The sequence below is a fragment of the Drosophila albomicans genome, chromosome 2R, assembly GCF_009650485.2.
Source record: "Drosophila albomicans strain 15112-1751.03 chromosome 2R, ASM965048v2, whole genome shotgun sequence".
Taxonomy (NCBI): domain Eukaryota; kingdom Metazoa; phylum Arthropoda; class Insecta; order Diptera; family Drosophilidae; genus Drosophila; species Drosophila albomicans.
Genome location: NC_047631.2, coordinates 18380663 through 18403635, shown reverse-complemented (window position 1 = coordinate 18403635; position 22973 = coordinate 18380663). Strand labels below are relative to the sequence as shown.

General features: G+C 42.3%; 1 protein-coding gene across 3 annotated transcripts in view; it reads right to left on the bottom strand.

Annotated features, from left to right (window-relative positions):
* The window catches only part of LOC117574787 (uncharacterized), a 58189-nt gene that overhangs the window by 14486 nt on the left and 20730 nt on the right, over nt 1-22973 (bottom strand). The window contains exon 2 of one of the 3 annotated variants that reach the window (XM_034258743.2): nt 17403-17450. The exons of the other annotated variants lie outside the window; for them this stretch is intronic. The gene's annotated coding sequence lies outside the window, so the exon portion shown is untranslated. The remainder of the gene's footprint in view (nt 1-17402; nt 17451-22973) is intronic. 3 annotated transcript variants of the gene reach the window in all.

Here is a 22973-nt window from a genome sequence, read left to right as displayed (position 1 = left end):
TGGCTATTGGCTTCACTATTGATTTCGGTCTACGCTCGTTTCGTGCCAATCTCTGGCATTCAAGTCTGCCACGTAGCCAATTTGCAGATAGGTATCGCCTCTATGAGTTGAAATTGGCTTGCTTAGAGATGCCTGGCTTTAGTTAAGACTTAAAGCTGTTGCGTTAGTTAAGAATCTTTTGAGGGGCAGTTGGCAGTGACTGTATGAAATGATAGGGAGGGAGGCGAGGGCAATCATTCACTTATAAGTATGATTCATTTGTTAATCGCCAGCTGTCAGCCAAGCACACACCTACTCGAAAAACAATAATCGCAAGTCAAGAGAAATCGTTTTGCTGACATGTAGTAGTATGTGCATTCTACTCGGTATGTACATTTGTACATACAAATAAATACTTATTTATATAAAGCGCTAAATGCGCGTTTGATTGATGCGACACTCGCTCAAGGGCCTCTCATTAGGTTTAGTGGCACAAACACACACACGCATACACTCAGACTCTCAGTCAGTGTGTGGCTGCCACACACGATATCAGTCCTTTAGTCCCTGAGACTATAGAAGCTTGAGCCTCTAATCAATCAATCAGTGTTTATGCCCCAGCTCCAGTCTCAGCGCACAATGGTTGAATGAAAGAAAAGAGAAAGAGAACGAAAGCGAGAGATGCGCATAATGAATAAAAGCGAATACCAAAAGGAAACTTTGGCGAAACAATTGCTCCAGTTGCTGCGTCGTTTGACGAATGCCCCCAGGCAAATCTCAATCCAAATACGGAATACTATAATCGGTTCCGTGCCACTGGTTAGCCGATCCAAGCAGCAAGCTAGAGCTAAAAAAGAATAAAGCAAAGCAGCCACCAGCAACCAGCAGCCGACAGACGCCAGGCACCAAATATTCCCTCTATGTTTGCTTTGTGCGGCGTTGGCGTTTTTACAACTTCCGTTCTAGGGACACAGTTCATCACAGGTTCTCGTTCTCAAAGGCAAAGGCAAGTACAAGGGCAAGGACGCTTGATTGCCAATGAAGGATTAATGCGCTGGTTGCTGCTGCTGCTCCAGTTTCGACTTCAGCTTCTGCTGTTGCTGTTGCTGCTGCTGCTTCTGGTGATTCGAATCGCTTTGATTGCAGCAGCGTGTCGCTGCAGGCAACAGCTTCGGGATACTGCGGAAGCTTTGTGTAATGACACAAAGGATTGCAAATTGCCAAGGCACTTCCTGTAAGGACATTGATTTCTTTTATGAGTGAGCAGTGTCACTTTTGTTACATTTTGCGTGCGTGTGCTATGCATGCCTGCCCAGCCCATCCACCACAAATCCCATCAGAGTTTCTGGCCCGCTGTTGACTTTCTGGTCACCGCAGCATAAAGCCAAACAAGCATGACCACAAACGGATCTCGTGATGTGCCTTCAATTATCTCCGGTTCACTTCAATTCGACCATAAATATTTGCCATCCATCACAGTTAGACCAAAATGCCGTCTGATCAATATTTAATCAAGTACCAAACGCGGTTTACCATTTCGACCTCGACTTTGTCTGCTAATTGCATTTCTCAAGGCAAAACATTATTGCTGAAAGACCGCAGGCAGAAAGTGTCAAATTATGGGCATTTTATAGTATTCAACGATTATAATTTGATTTTGCAAATGAAGACCTCGAAATTTTATTGGAAAAGTTATTTTGCAACAATTAAGTACTTTTACTCTCAACTTTGTGTCGATGCAATTGTAGATTTACCTTTTCGATTCAGTTACATTTTTATACCCGCTACCAATTGGGTAAAAGGGTATTATAACTTTGTTCGTAGTATGTAATAGGCAGAAGGAGGCATCTCCGAGCACATTAAGTATATATTCCTAATCAGCATCAACAGTCGAGTCAATATAGATGTGCCCTTCTGTTCGTCTTTCTGATTGTTACCTCTCCGTATGAATACCTAGCTCTGAGACTATAAGAGATCAGGTTTATTTCAAATTTTTAAGAAATAATTTTGCATGAGAAAATACGTTGACTTACTATGTGTTGCTCAGGCTGACAATCTGGTATATTTTGCACCCTATGAAATATTTAGAGCGTAGTATATACCAAATCTTGCCTTTGGCGTGTCTTATTCTTTTTGCAGTATATTAGTTTGGTATATTTTCAGAAAAATACCGTACGGTTTTATTACTATTCAAAATGGGTAGCGGGTATCTCAGAGTTGAGCACACTTGAGTTTCCTTTTTGTTTAATTTGTACTCTGTTCATTTAAATATTGTTTGAGCAATTTGTACAATTTTGTATGTTTAGTTAACTACTCGAAATATGCTGCTGAGAATTGCTGAATGCTGAAATTAATCCTGAAATGCTTTCAACAATAATTTTATGTCATTCCCGTTCTTCGCTTAGTATTTCTTGTTAAAAGTGCAGATAGTAAGAAGAGGAATGATTGTTAATGCAATGAATGTGAAAGTACGTAATAGGAGCATTGTTGCATACTCGAATGGACAAAGGATGTTGCTCATTGTGTAGCAAACTGTATCACAAAGTTATTATAACAACGAAGGGTACCACAAAAAAAGAGCTCAAATGAGTTGACATTTTGAAAGCCAAAAAGTTTGCACTCACCCACTCACAGATACGCTGTTGAAGGGACGAAAGCTATTTGAAGTTTGTATTAGTTAGTTGTTGGAATGGCAATATAACCCACGACCCACTCACTGGCTTGCGGCCTGGCTTGGGCTTTGGACTTTTGAGTTCTCCATTCGACTGGGCTGTACTGGACTGGACTGGGGAATGGGGCAAACACGGAAAATGCATTTGCAACTCGAACTGTGAACCTCGAAACCGATAAATCACACAGTGAAAAACGGGCATTAGTACATTGTGAACAAAAGAAACTTAAAGGATTCAAGCTGACTGTCCAATGGCTGCCAGGAGTTTTAGCCAGAAAGACAGAGAGAGAGAGAGCTAGAGAGAAGGCAATGACGAAGTCCAGACGTCGCCGGGCCTGGCCGACTGTGTTTGCATTTGGCGCTGTCCGCTGCTATTTATGAAAATAGTTTTTGGGGCAAGTCTTCCCTTCACTCTCTGACTGTTGGTTCTTCTTTCCCCTTGTCTCCATTAGTCACACTCTTTTTACTCGACTCTTTCTATCTTTTACTGTGTGAAAGTTTTCTAACCACTGAAAAGTTGTGCAAATTGTGGCTCAACAATGGACGGGGCATTGTTGTGATTTCTCGGTTCCAATTTCAATGATTTAAGCAACGTGTTCACTAAAAATGTCTGCCAGATTGTGCGTCGAGCTAATCACGCTTGTTCGCAGATTATCAGCAGGAAATTTAAGCACTCTCTGCTACACGAGCTGGCAGCTTCAAAAGAAAATTCTGTATAAGGAAATGATAGCAAACGCGTGCCGTGCTCCATAATTAACGCTTCTGGCGCAATTTGTACGTGTAGTTTACAGTTTACAGTATTGAGTTTACAGTTTGGCATTGTTATGTGTTGTGCGAGTTCGTTTCATGTGTGTAAATTAAATTCAAATAACTTTTTTGTTGCTGTTGATTTGCTTTTACCAAGTTGTGAGGCCCGCCTGTAAAATTTACAGCACCATCCTTAAAAATCTTAATGTATAAAAAGCAGCCAAAGCAGCAACAGCAGCAGCAGCAGTTGGCAGGTTTTCCACTTTTGTGGATATTTATTTACATCACCGGCAGGGAGGAAACTTTGTGAGTGTGTCGTGACTGGCTCAGCTCAATTTAGTTTAACTTAAATAATTAATTACTTGCCGTTGCCTGAGTTATGAAATGCGCAATTAGGCGTATTTAATATTTAATTAAGGGCTTACAGCAATCCAACAACAGCAACAGCAACAGCTACACCAAACACGGCAACGACGCCAGTGGCAGCATCGAAAAAACGCGTGCCCCGGTGCGCACGCAAACACTCAGGGGATGTGTGGCAAAGTGGCAATGTAGGGGGAGGGGAGGACGAGAGGCGACTGGATTAAGTGGCAGCTTAAGCAAAAACAACGAGTGGGCAGATGGCAACCAAAGTTCGCTAGGGAATAAGTGGATGAAATATTGCTGGACAGTTGGCGTTCGACGGTGCGTATACTTGATTTACGAAGATTCACTCGAAACGAAACGCACGAGACATCTATATTAAAGAAATTTTGTGTCGCTAGACAATAAAAAGGGACACCAGATCGGAAAAACTGTCCGCATTGATAATGCAGTGTATATGCAATGCGAAAGAAAAAGGATGTCCAATTAGATGAATAAATGATAGTGGAAAGACGAAACAAGGAAAATCGCTCTCCTTCTCTCTCTTTACTTTAAGAGTGGTTTGAAACACACTTGAGTGTTGCATAAACATTGGGCGAATGACATCAGAAGTTTAATGAAATCAACTTGAAGTTTGCTGCTCAGTCGAGCTTATTGAATCGGATAAATTTTGTAGTCAAACGTCAAATTCGATTATGATAGAATCTAATGACAGCACTTGACAGTACTTTCTGCTAGTTAAACTCTTGTCATAGATCCCATGTTTGGATATAATATGCGTGTAAGAGACTGTCTAAGAGCCTTGATAATTTGCTGGTGCTTTGAAAGCCTCTTTAGGATGTTTCCCTCTCCTCCCCCACTCCATACTTCAGCGATTTTTATTTTACGCTCATTAAAAGATAAACGAGACAAGCTAATGACATTCAGGCTTAATAGTAAAGGCGCATCTCTATGGTGTAAGTTCGCTTGGACTGGGAAGTGGCAAGCGGCACGCGGCAAGCGGCAAGTGATGAAAGCGATGGCAGCAATGAACTGAAAAGAAAATGGCGGCAGCGTCGCCAAGACAAGCCATAAAATGAAAGAAGCCTTGCCGCAGCAACGAAACGCAGAACGCAAAAACGCAGAAAGCAGCTCAACAAAAAAGCAAAAAAAAAAGTATAGAAACTGAACGAAATGAAACGAAACGAAAAGAAATGAAAGGAGTGTATGCGAAAGAACAGACGACAGACAGGAGATGGGCGGTTTTTGTCGTTGGGGCGTGGCCAAATGATATGAGCATTGCCTAGAAAAGGACGCAGTAGATAAGAGACGTTTATGATGCCAACGTGCCACAAGAAGCATTCGAAAGCATCGTACATCTTTAGCACACACACACACACACACACACACAAGCTTGCATGACTGCTATATGTCTGTGTTTGTGTGTGTGTGTGTGTGTGCATGCCACAAGACAAATGCAAATCCCTGGGTAATTAGGAGTTGTGTTCATGTCGTCGTGGTAATAGTTTTATGTTGCCACATTGTTGGCGACACGATGCGTGGTAACAACAACACCAACAACAACAACAACAACAACAACAACCCACAACAACAATGTCAGCTGAGATTGAAGCGTGCCTCTGCCGTTCCGGGGTTAATGTTTGTCTTTGCCGACGCTTGCGTGACATGCAAAGCTTCAAAGTAGTTAGCAGCAACTGCAATGACATCCTCAAACCGAGGCCCCAACACCAACACCAAAACCCGTAACCGAAACCCATAAGCCCCCAAACTAAAGCTAAAGCTGAAGCTTGAAGCCAACGCCAACCAAACTCTTGTCTATTCATTTTCTTTGTGTTTGCGTTTTGCTTTTGGCTCTCATCAAGTGGCTGCATTTAATTTGATTTGCCAACGATATTCGCACTAATTAGAGCGTTTCTTAATTTAATTTTAGCTAATTTATTGTCGAGTTCTCTCTAGCCCCTACACCCAAGTACATAAAAAGTTTTGTATACTTTTCGGATACATGTGGGAAAAGTCTTTGCCCGTCTTCTTCGTTGTCTGGCTTTGTTTTGCCAAGCTTAAACTGAAGTTATGTTTCTGCATTTGGCATATTTATTGAGCGAAAGTTTTGCGGCGGCTATGTAAGCCAAGGATAAAAGTATTCATATTTATTTTATTAGGAATTTATGATTTTGTTTTTCCACATTACGCTGCCAGTGCTGGTGTGTAGACGCCATAATAGAAAACGGAAGCGGAAGCGTGAAATGAGCTTTTTACATAAACAGCATGGCAAACACACACACACACACACACACACACACAGACATATTATGTATGTATGTACACACTCATACAATCATACATATGCGCTTTTGCAGGTGGCACCGCAGTTGTTGTGGCATTTTATGACACGAAACTCATAACTTTCGGGTGCTGCTTATTTTGCTCACAGTTCGCCACATAAATTCACTGACAAGTCGCTGGCGTCGTTGCCGTCATTGCAATTCATATTCTACGAACCACTCTTTGTTTCTTTTGTTGTTGTTGCGGTGGTTGTTGCCACCCGCTTCTTCTCTCGTTGCACAAAATAAAGTGTAGCAGCATCGCAGGCTGAAACTGAGGCAGCAACAGCGCCCGCAAGATAAAGTGCCATTTGAAACTTCTGCCAGCTATTTTCGTGCGTTTCTATATTTTCCTCCATTTTCTACTTCTTCATTTTTGTTTGCAACTGTTGTACAAGATCAGGCTATGCCCATTTTTTTTAGAGCTTGCTGCGAGTGAGTCATCTCATCTGCACAAAAAAAAAGGCCTAAGTAAAGCGCTTTATGCATTGCATTGCATTTGTTTCAGGTGATTAAAATTGTCAAGCGATGCGAGTCGAGTCGACTTCGTCTTGAATTGGCTAAATGTTAACAGTTCTTAACGGCGGCGGCAGCAACGGCGACGCCTTTGTTATAATTTATAGCATGAAATAATGCGCCATTAAAAGTTTTCGGAGCTAAGCGGAAAGATGCTACGCAGATCCAACGAAGTGGCGCCACAGCGAAAGCTGAGAGCAGACGCAGCTGCCTCTCTCTTAACTTTGCATGCACGTGTTGAAAATGCCAGCGATACACATCTAAGTCAAACTTGTGGCAGGGCGAAGGCAAGGCAAAGCGGCATGCGGCATGCGGCATGTAGGGCAGCTCAAAATGAAATCAACGCTGGCAGATAAAAATCGTTTGCGTTGCAAGCTCGTTAATACATTTTTGATGAGACACAACAAGTGGCAGGCACTTGGGCAGCCAGAGGGCAGCAGCAGGGGGCAGCGGGGCAGTGTGGCAAGTTATGAGCAAACTTCTGACACAGACAAACACACACACACAGACTGACACACTTTTGGTCGCTTGCTTGTTGTTTGCCATTGCTGTTTGCCCGTTGCCCGTTGCCCGTTGCTTTTGAAATGTTTTTGCCGTTGCCTACATAAATCAAAGCAAAAACTAAAAGGCAGCCACAGGCTGCGGAGCGGCAGGTGCAGGTGCTCTCTCTGTGTAAGCGAGCAACTACAGTTAAATATGTTGTAACAAATAAAGTACAGCAGTTGGCCAAAAGGGATCGGTTTAGGGGAAAGGCTACTTCTGCTACTCGTCAGCTCATATTTATGGCATTTTTGCATTCAGCCGCCATCATTTCGTAATGTAATGTGAAGACCAGTTACACAGCTTCCCTTCACCCTCCTTCCTCCTCACCCCGTTTCCATTTCCATTTCATATCCTATCTAATTTTGTGCTTCCCTCTCTCTTTATTTTTTTTGGGCCTCAAGCAGAAGCGAAATCAAGGCAATTGGCACGTTGCTCATACGCAGCATTGGCCCATGTTTGGCCTGCTTATGTGCTACGTACTGTGCAGAGTTGTGCTGGCTTTATGTTTTGGTCATTTATGAAGCTCATAAATTTCACAAAAATTTTGCTCGTTGCCTTCTTTGGCGAAAATTACTCGCAAAAAAGGAATTGTCTAATAAACTTTGCAATAAATTCGAACATAAATTTTGTACACAGCGTCGTCGCAGTCGAACTTCAAGCGTTAAAACTATGCCAACAAAAGCCATTAATTCCAGTCAACAGAAATGAAGTAAAGTGTCAGTTCGGTGGGTTGCTCTTTACTGGCTGGACATGAAGATGGAGAACGAAATGGAGATGGAGAAAGAGGCATGGCAATAGGGTTGTAGCAGCGGAAATTAAATGCTGCTCGCTGTTTTCCTGTTGTTCTTGTTGTTCGCACTTTTGCTCGCTGCTCTCTCTCTCTCTCTCTTTGCTCGCTTGTCCAATGGTTGACTCATAATTAGATGATTTAAAGTTATCGCAAAAGTTGCAGGAGTCTTGCACCTGGCAGTTGGCAGGCAGAGAGCGAAAGAGATGGCACCTTGCTTTTGGCTGCTCACCTTGCCAAATGTCTCCCAGAGCTTAATTGCAAAGTTTGCACTGACTGTGGCCAAATTGATTTTGTTCAACTTTGGCGCATAAATTATGCCATTTTTAAACAGCTTTTGGGTTAGCGGTTCGAGTGGGCCACTCAAACCAGGGCAGGATAACACTGGCTGGCAAAGCGATAGCAGAAGCTTCAAGAAAATAAATACATATAATTTTGCATTAATGAAATTCACTTTGCAGCGCCAGAACTTTGAACAAGCCGCCGGCTCAAAGTACCTCACATCCACCCAAACACATAGCCGTGGACGTGGTGAAGTCAGTCCAGGAGCAACGCCAGGCAGGATAATGAGCACACACGAGCGAGGCTGATGATCCCCTTTTGCGCATCGTGTGTTGGATGTGTTTGGTCTATGTTTGCCTGTATGCAGAATGGATTAAAAAACTTTTGATTAACCTTATCAAAAGCAAAAGCAGTGTAAACATCACACAGGCTCAGCAATCAGGACAGGCGAGACAAGACAAGAAGTTCGTAGATGGTTGATGGGAGCGCAAGGACGCGTTCTGCGTGGAGAGCAAGAGCAAAAAGTCTCATGCAAGTTGTTAAAAGAAAATAAGTAACTTTTTGACAGGCTCTGGTACTCGGCACACACACACAAACTTACACGAGCTAAACTGGTTGCCTAAATGTTTTTGTTGTTATTTTTCGTTGTTGCTGCCGTTTTGCCGTTTGCTGTTGTTGATGTTTTTGCTCTTTGCACAAAGCAAAGCATAGCAAAAAGTTTGCTTTTTGAAAAAGGCAACTCTCTTAGCCTTTTACTTGAATACAGAGAAAAAAAGCAAATAAATTAAAATAAATGCAAGAGGGTCGCTCAATAAGTCGCTTTCAAGCATCTCTGCTCGAAAGTGCGAAGTTGTTTACAAAAGATTTTTCAAGAATTTACGCTTTTGTGCCTTAATATTGATTGATCCAAGCAGAGAAAGATTCGCATAACTATCAGCAGAAGTATCAAATCCAACTGATTAATTGCTACCAAATACGTAGTATATTGTCTATCCAACTATGCAATCGTTAGATTTATTTATTTGTGTTGCCCACAAAAATGAATTTATTCTACAGTATTTTCTCAGCAATTACCTGAGGCAATAAAATATTCATTTTGTGTATTGAATTGCGCATTCAAATTTTAAATTTGCCAGTTTGAATTGCCGAGAATGCTCTGCGGTTTGCCTTTGTTTAATTTGCAGAGCAATAAGACCATAATTTGGCAGCACACATACAAAGACATACACATATACAGGCACACTCACTCACATGTGGATGAGTCTCAAGTGTCGCACCTCTTACGAATTTGTAGGCAGCTACGTTTTTTAATAGGATTTGCGGAAACGAAAAATAAAAGGCAATGTTCGCTGTGTCACGTTTGCACAGTTAAATGTGCTTATCACTGAGGCGTCGCACTTCAATCAGTCGACAGGGGGCGTGGCACTGTTTGCTGTTTGCTCTGCTGGAATTAACATGTCACATTTGACGTTTCTTTCTCTGCCTCTCCCTCTCTCTTCCACGACTTTATCATCTTTGCTCGTATGTTTCCCTTCACTTTGTAGCCTTGATTGCAAAATGAGCATTACTTGATTACCCGCAATGGTTTTTCTTGTTGCTGTTGTCGTCGTTTTGCGGCACTCACACACATATGCAGCGACTGGGCTGAAAGCGGCGGCAAGAACGCCTAATTGCCGCATATGCGGCATAAAATCCCTGATTCTCAGCTCGACGCCGACAGCGCTGCTCACAGCAAGCGAGCACTTGACATTACAGCGACAGCGACTGCAAAAGTTTTAGGTCAAAATGCTACAAAAAAAAATACTTTAAAAATCTGTGCTCTGTGTATGTGGGCACTACACACACACACACACACAAACATAAATGTTGCTACAGCTAGCAGTAGTTATGCCCTGCATTTAATTACAGTCGCCAAGTGTGCGGGCCGCAATCGTGTGGTAACTGGGCTAAAGCATTTGGAAAACTTTTCACTTGTCCTCGACTGCTGCCAGTTGCAAGTCGCAAGACTGCAAGGCGAGTTTCAGCTTTGTATCAGCAGCTAAAAAACCCCGAACGCATTTCATTAACACAGCACAACTTCGGCACAACAATTGCAAGACAAATACACCAAAAATACTCTCACACACACACAACCATATTGTCGAGCATTTAGCGCTGCAAGCAGCAGGCAAACACTTCAGCCCTAAGCCCAGACTTACACACATGCACAGAAGCGTAAATATATAAATATATATTTTTATATATGTACAAATACATACATACTTTTACATATACTTTCGCTCACATACGACGACCTCAATTTCCAGTACAAAAAACATTGGTGCACAAACAAACCAAAAACACTAAAAGAAAAAATTCAGTTTTCATTGTGCGGCGCATTGACCGAAATTTGTTTAAAATATGTCCACAATATATGAAAATTTAAAAATAATAAAAATAGAAACGCAGAACTGTTTGTGAGAAATTGCGGCGACAAACCGAATATAATTTGGAATGATTGCAATTTGAAAATAATTTAATATTCCTTAATTGCCAATCGGCGCTCAAAAGCAGGCAAATGTTCTGTTTTTCATTCATTTATTTTGTATAAAAACACCGCATAAGAATTGTTAGTTTAAAAAATTCGACAAGCACATACACTACTAAAAAAAAAGAGTCGAGAATCTGCAAATAATTCGTCTATAATCTGCTCGCACTTTATGGACAATTTTAATGCCATGAATTTAAGTATTTATATGAATCTACTTAAAGCTACGCCCTCGCCAATCCATATGCTGGCTATATATAGAGTATAAATACTTTTAAGTCGCCCACTCGAACAGTTGCCTCGGGGTGGCAAGAGAGAACAGCAATAACAACATAATCAACAATCTGAATAAACAAGGCTTTTAACTGTTTTTTAAATTTCTGTCTTTCTTTTCAAGTAATCCGAACTGATTATACTCTGAAGAAATGAGAAAAACATTCATTTAAATCTTAATCCTTAACGCAAGGTTTGAATCTTTTATTTGTTAAATATTTATTAAGTATACGTTTCTGACATTCTCTGAGGAAATAAAGAAATAGTGCTATTAAATCAAAGCAAGTTCATTAAGTAATATTGAATCTTTGAATCAAAGCTAGTTTTTTTGTACTTATTTTTATCAAGTATACGCCCCGAATAATTAGCTAAGTAAGTAGTTGTCTACGATAAACGAGAAAGCGCAATGACGTCGTCAGAGCTGTTCACATTATTGTCGTTGTCAAGATAAGAGACAAAATTCGTTGTGAAGCTTGATGTTTTCTGTTTACACAGACACAGAGAAGCAAAAGTACTCGATACACGCACACACACACGCACACAGAACAGAAGCAGCAGCTGACAAGCCAATACGCTGCGTCGCTGTCGCTGTCGTTGGCTTAATTGCCTACAAGTTGTTTTTGTACTTGTCGCCGAGTATGTTTATCGTTTAAAGCGGAAAACTGACCCCAACTGACCCAACAACAACGACAAACAACAACAAGAAATGGCCGAGTGACCAGACTCCGTTCATTCGTTTTTCGGCCCCAGTCTGTCGGCATTGATTTTTATGGAGAACATATACTTGCACATACTTTCGTATATGTGTATAGTAAATAACAGAAAATCAACTCATACTGGCTATTTTATGATTTTTTTAATTACTTATTTTGCTTAAAATTGTGTAGAGTAGGCGAATAAACAAATTTTTGTTACAATCTGAGAATGAGTGGGAGTGTGCCCATAGATTTATAGATACATTTCTCTCTCTTCCTCCTAGGAGTGAAGAATATGGCTTCGTTTATAGGCAAATAAAATAATGAAAATTGCGATACGAAAATGCTCCCCAGCAGCAGTAGTAGCATCGCCCAGAGTCCTTTGTTTGTCTTTTATTAGGACAGTAAAAGTCTTTATTGTTGTTGCTGTTGTGCCTGCTGTTGCTGCTGCCGTTGTTGCTGCTACTCGTGTTCCTATTGTTGTTGTGGTTGCGAATTGTTGTACGGTCAGCAGAAGCGTCTGGCAGTCTGTCGGTTTGCCAGTTCGCCAGTTTTGCCAGGCAGCAGAGCAGAGCAGCCACTTGACCAGACCCAGCACAATGACGACAATGACGATGACGTTGTGTCGACCTTTTGTCCATCAGCCCCAGCCTCAGCCTCGCTCGGGCCGAGGGCCGTTGCCCTAGCAAAATTTTTATATAGTTTACCATATTGCTTTGCTGTTGTTGCTGCCGTTGCTTTTGCTGTTGCTGTTGCCTTTTGCTGCAAATATTTTTAGAGAGAATGAGGCCAAAAGGCAAACTCCATGGCATGGCATCATTTGGAGCACAGTCACGAGGACATTGACTAGCCTGACGATGACGGGGAATGCAGAGGATGGCGGCGAGTACAAACAAGTTCTACTAGCTGGTATAACTCAATTCTCAAGAGTCTGCCTGTTATACTCGTAATGCCAGTGTGTCTAAATAGACATATGCAATTCAGGGTTTGGTCACTTTTTGATTGTCTTCATTTAGTTAAGTTTTATGCTGATTTACTTAGGCCACAGACAGGCTAACACATATAGACAGAGAGCAGCCAAAGGCGAACATTTACGACATTTTAACGCCTCTGTGATAAAATCTGAATCGCGTAATACATAAAGCCATGGTCAGGCCATAAACCAGGCACACAATGAACCACAATATGGCCAAAAATCTTTGAGGATTGCCGATTGATACATGCCACATGCTTCGCAACTTTGAAGTTCTTCCTCTGACAGTAAAAGGAAAAGAAGAAAAAAAAAACAGTTGCAAAGCCTTTTCAATTTACAAAACCCAATCCATTGGCAGAACGTTGTGGCTCACATTTCGGTGATTGAAATTAATTTCAAATGTCGTTTCTCACTCGTCGCAAAAAGCCAGAATGGGCTGCCATGGTGACCCTGACCTGTGTGCTCAAAGGGTTTGTCAGATTGTCTTTTGCCTCTGACTATGTCTGCCTTTCTGCCTGCCAGCCTGTTTGCCACGTTATCCAGCTGGCGCTGCCGTGTGTCTAATGAATATTTAAAATCCTGCACGCCCCACATATATATACACACACACACACACACATAGTCACCCACAGATATTCACAGGCACAGAGAGCACGAACGTTGGGTTAGAGATTCTTATGCTGGTTGCCGGGGAACCGCATTAAATAAAATTTACAAGTATATTGAATGTGAAATTTATTTAAATAACCCAAAATCGTTGGTGCTTAAATAAATCCAGTTCAAATGCGGATGGCTCTCAACATATAAACTGCATATTCAACGTAAGCACGAAGCCTTGAGATAAGAGGACAGACGCACACACAATGCCAATGCTTATACTTAGATCTCAATCAAAATCTCATTTGAATGCTATTTCTGCTTACAGCTAGCGTCCCCATTGTACAATATTCTTTTGCGCTTTAAGATTGTTGAAGACATAACATAACATAATTCTTTGAGGAGTGACCCTGTCTGCTTTTCTTTTTCCTTTAAAGTAATTATGTTTCAATATCACACATACGCCACATGGTATCCCAAAAAGTGTTTAAGGCTAGATCAAGGGCAGAATGGCGTCGCGACAAGTCGCGTCATCTCATCTCCTTTCATTACGCTACGTTTCGTATCAACTTTGTTGCAAAAGTTCCCGGGCACCAGCGAGGCCAACCACAGCGGTTTCAGCATTGAAATAGCAGAAATTTTGATTTTACGACCTTGTTGCCGTCATTAACGTTATTTTATGATGACGCTGATACGACCTCAAAATATTGCGGAATCGCTTCGCTTCCTTTAGCCAAAAGGACTTGCACTGGCTTAGTGGCAGCCCCCAAAGAGCCACCTCCCGTCGTCATCAGCTCTCACTCTCCGCTCCGCACTCATCATGTTATTATGCTTGGAAGTATAAGTAAAAAACCAATAAATGTTAATGAAAATACAAAAGACAAAGTTTAGTTTTGGGCTGCCACCAAAAGCGTCACAGCATGTGTGAGCCTATGTGTGTGTGTGTGTGTGTGTGTGAGTGATAAGCTGATAATATTATTGCGCTATTAATGGTCCACGGTTTTTATGGGACTTTTAATCGCTTTTGTTACAGTTGCCAACGTCGCAACAATAACTTGACAATACTATTTCGTGCAACCCAATAAAAAGAATGTTGCGTGTGACTATCTGCCACCTTCTCTTTCCCGCTCACTCACATACGCTATCTCACTCTATGTCACTTTGAATCGTGCACAAACTATTTTGTGCTCTTTTTCTAAGCAGTCAATGCAACATTTAGTTGCGACCGAAAGCAAAAACTAATTGCAAAGCCAAACGCACAGCCAACTGGTTTTGGCATTTGGTATTTATGTGTGTGTTTTCACGGTATATCAGCATATGTGTTTGCGCGTGCCTGTGTGTGTGTGTGTGTGTGTGCGTGTGCGGCAAGCAGAAAAGCAATTTAGCAAATTCTTTGTCGTTTGGCAAATAGGAAAGCTAACTGCGAGTGGCTGTTGCGTTTCTGCCGCGCTCTTCGCCGCTCTTTGCTGGCGCCCAATTGCCTGCTGCAAAATCAATTTTAATGACACGATTGAGAAGAAGCAGAGCGCCGCTAAATATATAGAAAACCGCTTGAAAAGCCAAAGAAGTAAAGCGACTGAGACGGTGACGGCGACGGCGACGGCGACAAAGCGCAATGGCACGTCTATAAAATGCTTGCTCTCCTGTATCTTTCAGTACTTCTCTCGCCCATGCAGACCAAAAAGCATTTGCAGCTGGCAGTTTGTTGGGAAGCGGTGTGGCGACACATGCAAGCAGCCATTCCCGCTGTTGTGGCTTTATCCAACAACAAATGTCGAAACTAAATCGCATGCATACGCAAGCATTCTAAATACTCTTACCACATATAACAAATTGAAAGAAAGCAAAACCTAATTTAAGGACCACTTTGCTTTACTTAATTTTCGCTTGAAGGCCACATTTTTTATGAATTTAGTGTCATATTTTCATTGCGTAATATTCATAAACATAAAACAATAAAATTATAGAAAGCTGAAAATATTTGGAAGCCATACTTAACTACTATTCACTTAACGGCATATTTTTGCTATTCAATATGATGCCGCTCGGCGAGTTTAAATTATAATTTGCAGCATTTAATATGTGTGAGAGTTTTTGGTCATATTTTATTTGTTTAACTGATTTAAACAAAATAAAAGGGAATATCAGTTTAGCCTTAATAAACTTTTTTCACTTTACAGCTATTTTTTACTATTCCAGTAGAGGCCATTAATCAACTTAAAGTGATCTGCAACATTTAATATTTTTGCGAGTTATGCCAACCGATGGACTCCGTATCCCGTCAGAGTATTGCACAAAAGGTGTAATGAAGGAGCAGTGAGAAGGTATTTCTTTGTCGCTTTGGCTCACTACCGAGTGTTGGCTTGTCGCAATTAACGTTCGCGGAAATTCCTGACAGTCAAGCAGCGGCACAGGCAACAGCAGGCAGGCAAGCCGGCAAAGGCAAGAGTAGTCAGAGTATGCTCAGCATTCTGAGGCAGAGCAGTGAGCCAAGCAACGCGCTGGTGCGTAAATAGCACGGAAGTCGTTGGGCCCACGCGGCGTATACGTGCTTTAAAGTGTGACTTGAGCTGGCAAAGTGACCTTCTTTGTATTTGTGTTGCGTATATATTGCATGCTGCATGCTGCATGTTGCATGTTCCATGAGCAGCTTAGGGCGCCTCAGTCTGAGTTCGTGTTGCATTTAGTTTAGCTTTTTTTTCTGCTGTGACAATTTGGCGGCCTACTTGTCGTTAGCGTGCCATATGCTAGCTGTACACAAAACAATTGCTGTCATTACAGTTTGTAATTTGGTAATCAGCCATACAAATCTGCATAATGGCAATTGGAGCAGCAGAAACAGAAGCATAAGAAGCAGTTGGAAGAGTAAAATCGCTCTAAGCAGGAATGGCAGGCAACAGTCGCTGCCGTTTAGGTAAACCAGGCAAGAAAAGTTGCCAACTTTTAATTGAAGTGAAAACGACGATAACGACAGCATTGTTGGCATTGCTGTAGCTTTGTTACCAGCCAGCCCAAGGGGATCTGAATGAGGACTCCACATGGGGCCTTAACATACATATACACACACTCATACACTCACACAGAGAGTAAGAGAGAACGACACACATGTCGTGATGGCGTACGCCATTGCAAAAACAGTTGCGGAATTGCTTTTTAAGCCCACAGCGCGTCGCATAAAAAAAGCAGTAGAGCCTCACTCTAGGGGCCTGGGATTGAGTTGGGTTGGACTCCGACTCAGCCGAGCTGAGCCAGCCAGGCCGGATGCCTGGTCGGGTTAGGGTTAAGCCTTTAAAACGCAAAACTTTTGAGCTGCTGCGAAGTTGAAGCTATGCGTATTTGCCTTTGTGGTCGTCGTTGATTTTACCATACTACCATACCACATTATATATGGCATAGCGCAGTGGCCAATGTGCAACGTTTAATATTGCATAGCATGGGCGATGGATGTTCGCTGTCGCCCTGGGATCTTGCTTACCTGTTGCCAACTGGGTGGGTGGGCGTAGGTTAACGGCTCAGCTGGCTAACATTGGTATTGGAATGGTTATCAAATTACTCGGCGATAGCGCAACATGCTCGTAAACATGCGGCCTTCCAGCGGTACACTCTGTGTGGCAGTTGGGGCAGCATTGTTTGCATTGCCAAACGCAAATGTGTCGCCTGCCCCAGCTGCGGTCGTGGCACGCGCCATTCGTGCGACATTCGAGACGTCGCCTTCAAGACCCCTATACACATTCCCTCACTCTCTCTCTCGCTTCTCCTGTGTCTGGCAGACTGTCCGCCCAGCTACCGCCAAGCAAGCCGACAGCCAAGCTTTGATTTATTGATTTTGGTCTTGGCACACAGCATACAAAATGAGACAATATTTGCCGGCCTTAGTGCGGGCCACATGTGTCAGACATTGGCCAGAGATGCGAGGAGCAGAGAGATGCCGACGACTTCCATTAGCCGCCTCTAGCCTCTGACTCTGGCATTGCCGGCTGCTGTTTAATAAGCCGCCGCATTTTAAATATATGCCATAGACAAGAAGAGTGCAGCTGCAGGCACGAGAGAGAGGGAAACAGAGACAGCTGCCTGGGAGCAAATGGCGCAAGTTCAATTAAATCACAGCTTCAGCATATTTCTTCTTACCCGTTAGACAGTTCCGGCGCCAGACGCCGTCTGCAACGGCGGCAACGTCTGCAAGTATAAATGGAATGACAAATTAAATTACGTTTAAAGCACAAATAGACCATGAAAAAAACTAGTACATAGCATTATGCTTCACTTTGTAATGGAAAGCTTAAGTAATGAACCAAATAAAATGAAAGTCGCTGAATTGATATGCGGAAACTGACAGAAAAACAAGTTTGAGCAACGTTATGGTAGAGGAAAAAAGTTATAAAAGTTGCTCAGTTTAACAAGAATAGCTAAATTGATGTTCAGATATTCAAGAAGACAATTAAGTAACATTAAATTTGTAAAGTTTGTTTTAAGGAAATTAACTTATAATAGCATATTTTAAAAGATTTAAGTAAAGATTTAATAACGAAAATTCATTTGTCAATTATTATATTATAGGTTTAATATTTCAAATAAGTTTTACTTTCTTTGAAATAAATTTGCTTTTGTTTGAGTTACATTATTGTAAAAATAGTTGAAGGTTTTATTTATAAAAGAACTGAATCTAAGATATTATGAAACAGAACTCATTGCGATTTTCTCGATGTAATTTATTTAAAGGAAATAGATTCGTCAGATTTTTGAAACTCGTAAGGATATACAAAGAATATTGAATAAAGAATATTGTCATAAATAATAGTCTGCTCTTTCTAATTTATAGTTTTTAGAAATAAATTTGTCATCTTATAAAGCTGATGCGTAATCGAAAAATGAATTGTGACTGCAGAATGAATTAGCACGAGTTGATTCAGATCTTAAACTCATAATGGGCATTGGGTTAGCCAATTGTTCGGGCCATCTACTCGAATTGCCTGTCAACATTAGCTGGCACAAATATGCCCATTTTCAGCCATATCATGATTACGAAGCATTCGAATAGAAGAAGCTGCCAAAGTGTGAGAAATGCTGGAGACTAGCGTCTCGTGCAATGAAACGGAATAGAATCAAGGCACCCAAAAGTACAAAAATAAGCATTAGAAAGAATAAGAGGGAAAACGAGCGAGAACGAGAACGAAAACAGCAATATGCACATAAAAGAAATGAAATCCTCCATGTGGGAGGTGGCAAAATTCGGAGGGCGGCTTTGCGCCGTCAGTGGCTGCTCTTGCTGCCCAAAGCCGAGCAAAGAGATAAGTAAAAGAACAAAATTAAATTGGACATTTATCAAGAGATTTTTATTGATGCCCCAAGTGCCAGGCAGAACACACAAACAAGAGGCAGACTCACACACACATACACATACGCGATGGGGCGTCGCGTCGGTCTGGAGACTGGAGACAAAGTCAAGTGGCAAGTGGCAAAGCGGCAAGGACGACAAATGCGGGCAATTATCGTTTTGAGTGAAAAGTTTTATTGGCCCCAAAAAGGAAAGTCGATTTTATTTAAATGTTGCCACTGGCGATGCCAACAAACTGTGGCAAGGCACGCGAGCATAAATTAGATGAAACACTTCATGTCCCGCGGCAAGAGGCATTTCTCCGTGATAGGCAACTAATTACGGCCATTAGTAAAGCAACAGCAACAGCAACAGCAACAAAAACATCGCTGGGGAAAAACAACAAAAACAATTATAGCGCATTTAATCACCTGGTGAAATTGTAATTGCGTTGCATACTTTTTGGCGCTGGCAGCCAAGCGAACTCCTGTCTACAACTAATTACACGGCCAACAAACAACAGACTCATAAAACAAAACTCACTCGAGTGGGCGAGAATGGAGAGCGGTGAGCGGAGAGTGCAAAGTATGCGAGGGGAGAGTTTGAAGTGGCATCAGCATCAGGCGAAGCATGAATTGCTGGCCAAACGCGATTTTGAATTTATTGCACGAAATTAACTTTTACAAAATAATTCACATAACTCGAGGTGTGCCGAAGGGCCAGCCAAAGTGGCTTAATAAAATAATTTATGGTTCGGCAAAATGCCCATTTACCCAGCCCACGATTTCGTTATCCTTCCAGCTGGCTATATCTCTGACTGTCGCACTCTGTGTCCGTCTGTCTGTCTGCCTGACTGTCGACTCTTATGTCCGTCCGGACGCAGTCAAGTGTAAAAAACAAAGCAAATTAATTGCAAGTCAAAGCGAACCTTTGACTCTACTAATACAACGCACCTTTGCACACACACACACACGCACACGCGCACACTTAAATAGCTACTGCGACTGCAGAGACAAACGGACTGACAGACTGACAAAAGCTATGGCAATGCCTTTATCAATATCCTTTAAAGCCCAGGCAAAGCCTAATCAAATGGGACAGCAGCTGTTTTCCGGCCCGCTCTCAAGGCTGCCCAGTGATGCGTGGCTAATACGCCTTTGGCCATAGACACGCCCCCTTTGACCGGATAACTGCGTGACAGAATGGGGCTGGTTTCATGCTTAAAGGGCGTCTCCATTCCTATCCGCACAGTTTCTCTCGATTCTCGAGTCTTTGCTGGTCAGTGAAGCATTGGACGCCTGAATCAACAGCTGCCAAATGTTTGCCATGCAAATTCCTATTTATATATAAAGTATAGTATACAGTATATATATAGCATTCTCTCATCACAATTTTCACGCGTTTTTTGTCAACAAATTTCACATTCCATTAGCCAGAGCGAAGATTGAGAGTATTTTCTTGCCGCATTAATTGTAGGAATGAGATTGCTTTTGCTTTTCCATCCAGTAAATCATAACTGTTGTGTCTGAGTCTCTGATTTGATGTTTGCCGCACAGTAAACGACTCGATGTTTGATGGTGTTTGCGCATTTCGAAGGTTGCTACAATTCTTCATGTCAATGTTCTTGACACGTTTTGACAACTTGGCGGCTGGTTCAGAATGAAAAACTCTCTTGGATGATCAACAACAACCAGCGGGGCTTTGAGACCCATTTGAGAAATTGACAAAGGACCTAGGGCAAAAAGGGCACCAAGCACAGGTGACAAAGACAGTAAGTAGCAGGGGGAGACGGCGACGTCTTCAAGGCTGAAGTTGCAGGCACACATCCAACACTTGAGGTGACAGTGCAACATGTGCGAGTGTCAGCAGCGAACATGCCACAGACAATTCCAGTAAAAGCTTTATGCCGCGGACAGTTCTAGTTGCGGGGGTTGTCTCAAAATTAAACGCCATCTCTCACCTCACTTCCTTAGCTCACCATTAGTCTACACACTTGCCACACTTGGAACTTGAGGAGCTGCACATTTTATCTTTGCAGTTGCAGCGAACCGGCTAAGCATCATAAGTCAAGGCAGTCCGGGTCTTCGGGTCTCGTGGCGAGTTGCGCTGTCACTCGAGAAGCGTGAAAAACCTGCCACAAGATGCTGTTGCGAGAAGTCATCTTTGCCAGCATTATGCAGTTGTCCCCAAGTTGCAGCAGCGGCAGTGGCAGTGGCAGCGGTAAGCAACAGCAACATCTGCCGTTGCATGCACTTAACATGTTGTACCACAAAATCGTCAGCCATATGCGACGCATATTAATTTGATGGCACTCATATTTATGCCAAAGCAAAGCGTTGTCTCTCAGTCTCTCTCTATCTCTTTTTCTATGCTGCTGTAACTTTTGTGGTTGTTGCTGTTGCTGTTGCTCTTGATGCTCTCTGCCTGCGACATTTTTTGACAAGTTGCACTCAGAGCCAGAGTCAGAGCCACAGCCGCAGTTGCAGTCGCAGTTGCAGTCACACTCGCATTTGCAATGCGAACAGGAGTCGCATCAGGCAGATGGACCGACGGACGGTCGGGGAGACAAAGAGCGAGCAGCTGCTGCAGCTGCTTTGCATATGGACAGACAAGTGGGGACGAAGCAGCATCAGCAGCCGCAAAAAGCTGCCAAGCTGGCAATACACAAGCATGACAAGCCAAAGCGCAGCAGAGCACAGAACAGAACAGAACAGACCTCGACCATAACAGCACATCTGAGCACAGGACACCGAAGCGAGGCAAACTGCAACTTCAACTGCTCTCCTCCCGCTGCGATTTTTCATCTTTTTCTCCACTTTAGCACCCCCTTGTCTTTTTTTTTTGCGCTGTTTTTCCTCTTTGCTTTTTGGCCTGGCGCATTCCACTTTAATTATTTCAGCAATGCTGCCGACGCCGCTGGTAACGACATCAAATTTACATACGCAATTTCATTGTTGCCGCAGGATCTGGCCATTGTCGTTCTGCTCGTTGTCGTTGTCTGTCCAAGGCGGCGTCACCGTTGCCATTGCTGTTGTCGTTCCCGTTGCCGTTGCCACTTCCCATCATCCTGGTTAACGCAGTTTGCGTCTTTTACCACATAACGCATTTTATATTCAAATTTTTTCACTGCAGTCTGGCAGCTATTCTGGTAGTAGTTTGCCTTTCTTTCTACATTTTTTTTCTGCACTTGACTTTTGCCACTGTGCTGCCTGCTTATGTGCTCATAATAATCAGTTGCAGTTTGCCACTCCCCCGCTTAAATTTAGTGTCGATTTTACAGGCACTTACACACACTCACACTTATACTAACCCACACCCACACCCACACCCACACTGACAAGCGCAGCCAACTATAACAAGTTTCTATATGACAAAGGGCATATAAGATTTGTGCAAAGCAGTTTCCATTTGCATATTATTATAAAGTCTGCTTCCTCAAGAAACAGCAGTCAACGTTGCATCACATTTAGCGTTATGAATCTTACACTGGGCATAAGGATTCTTGCAAGGCTCAAAAACATATTTTGTAATTCGTGTAGTCATAAAGATTTGTCTAAACATTAAGAACTTGTAGAATAATCAGCATAAAATTTGTATTTCAATTTGATAATTATTTCACAATGTGATTAGTTGCAGCGCATTGAGCAGTCGGCTTTTTCTTTTCCGGCTTTATTTGCATATTAGACTCTGGTAAATTTGTTTATCAGGTTTGAGTTTAGTTTCGTTTTTTTAATGTCCCAACTGTCAACAGCTTTTAGGCCTCTTGCCGATGTTAAATATAGCGCGATGACGAAAGAAAGAATTTGCATTTGCTTTGGAGAGGCAAATGCAATAAACTGGCAAATAAAAGCGAATAAAAAGTAATCAGAATTTTAGATTTGGCCATAAAGAAAAATAAACACACGGGCTAACAGAGCCAAAAGGAATTAAAAAGTGTGCTAAATAATTCATTTTTGAATTAAAATATAAATCACTTTCACACCATTTTGTCGACAGCCGACCAGTCTTCATCCCCCCCCCCCCGCCCCATCCGCTTTGGCGACCGTCTTCTTGTCCTTTTCTTTCCTTTTTTCAGGACACTTGTTTATTTTATTACTTTTCAACGCCGCGCAATGCAAATGAGCGTGCCTGGGTACGCGAAATCTTTTTAATATAAAACTGAATTACTTTTAGCAGCGATTTCCGAGTATGTCCCGAGTGGCCCAGACATTAAAATTGACGAACTGTAAAGGTGGCACGCCCAGCAGTCTCTGCCTAGCTGCCTGCCATATTTGCCGCAGCAGGTCGCCTTGGGTTATTAGCTGGCTTATTAACGTGGCCAACAGCAATAGGATGGCACAGTCGGGGCATCATTATCGAGTGCTTTGCGGGTCCTCGGTCCACTC